At 38.7% G+C, this 1,719-nt stretch overlaps 1 long non-coding RNA gene across 1 annotated transcript; it reads left to right on the forward strand.

The window, feature by feature from the left end:
* The first annotated feature begins 586 nt into the window (after window positions 1-586).
* Window positions 587-1,665, forward strand: LOC107081496. Its single transcript, XR_001481085.1, has 3 exons — window positions 587-782; window positions 857-953; window positions 1,038-1,665. It is a non-coding gene; the product is annotated as an uncharacterized LOC107081496 (long non-coding RNA).
* Window positions 1,666-1,719: the final 54 nt, after the last annotated feature.

Raw genomic sequence — 1,719 nt, forward strand, 5'->3', positions numbered from 1 at the left:
TGCCATGCACGTGGGCATTGTCAGTTTCACTCTAGCTCTGGTGAATTTCAATGGTGAAGTCCTCTGGAAATCTTCAATAATTGTTGTTGATTGCAGATGAGTCTAGTAGTTCCCGTTGATTTTGCTTGTAAAGCAGGAAGAATGGCGCTAGGCTAACCGCACCGTGACGTCACTGCTGGAAGATGGCAGGAGGGAGGGGTTACTATATCTGGGCAAAAATGTCCGCTCCCAGACTCAGTGATTATGACGAAAATTTTAAATTTTTTACTGATTAAGGCAAAATGTATTAGATCACTGCAAACGTATTAGTTTTAGATATAAATAATGATCCATTGATCACTCCTTGCTGACTGGACTTTTCCTTTAAAACCTTCACTCCTCATATGGATTTCACTATTTGATGCTTCACATTTTTTTAACCTGGAAAACTATTCAAACAAGTTAATCTATTCATTTTATTAATTCAAACTATTTGTTCCTGAATGTTATGTCAAAAAAGTGATGTAAAAGTGATGGAAGCCTTGTTCCATAGGCAAGAGGACTTCAAAAGACAAAAATCGAGAGCATGACTGAATTTGTTATCTTGAGGAATTTACTTTAGATCAAACAGACAAACGTCTCCCTTTAACCACTGGCTCACGTTTGGCAGCTACACCTATGAAGATGAAGAGGGGGTGTTCCCAGAGAGCCAGTTTGTCTTTGACTTGGAGCTCCCTCTGGACTTCAAGCCACGCATAGGAGATGGAGAAGTTCAGGAATTCTACCTGCTGCCAATAGAGAAGGTTGGTTCTCAGACAGTCCTATGTTCCCAGAGGGATGTAGAGAGTCTTCCTCAGAAAGCTTCATCCTGTTTCAGGTGAAGGAACTGCTAGCCACTGATGACTTCAAGCCCAACTCTGCCATGGTCGTCCTAGACTTCCTCATCCGACACTCGTTTGTTGAACCGGACACAGGTGTGTTGCTTTCTGCACCGTTTTCAGCTGATGACATGAATGACCAAGTCAAATATTTCATGCTAAATGATGCTTCTGTTTCAGAGCCATATTATCAAGAATTTGTAACAGGACTCCATCAAACCTTATAGACAAGAAACGCCACCTTGGTTTCCACTCGGTGGTGTGGATTCAGTAACCGGAGGCTGAGCGTCGAGGGCAGTGAATCAGATGAGGACAGGAACGGATCCTGACCATCTCAACACTGGGATGGCTTCTGTATAAAGAGAGGACAGCATATCCTAACTGTCAAAGTTTAGCTTACTTCAATGAGCGATGCTCAGTGCTCACACATGTTCAGATCAAATGCAAAGGATGAATTGAAGTAGAAGGTTTTATGCATAAATTCATGTCTCTGTTTATTTGCAAAATTTCTTACAAACTGCAAATGATGAAAAAAAGATGAGAAGGAACATTGAACCAATGAAACGCCTCTTAAAATGTTGAATTGTTTAAATGGTTTAAAAGTTGTTGGCTTTTTTTGAGTGAAATTACCTTTTCGTCTTTGGTAGAAGTTATTTAAAGGAATTCAGAATTCAAATTTCTGAAAGTACTTTAAATATGAAGTTATTACATACTGTTCAATAAATGATAAGCGTTTCTTTTTTTAAAACTTTTTATTTAGTATTTTTTCAATTTTACATTAAAACAAACAAACAAACTAAAAAATATGAACGGAGAAGGCGATAAAAATACAGCAAAGGTATAACAGAGTCCGAGTTTAGTG

Source organism: Cyprinodon variegatus, unplaced genomic scaffold, assembly GCF_000732505.1.
Source record: "Cyprinodon variegatus isolate N-32 unplaced genomic scaffold, C_variegatus-1.0 Scaffold5654, whole genome shotgun sequence".
NCBI classification, from domain to species: domain Eukaryota; kingdom Metazoa; phylum Chordata; class Actinopteri; order Cyprinodontiformes; family Cyprinodontidae; genus Cyprinodon; species Cyprinodon variegatus.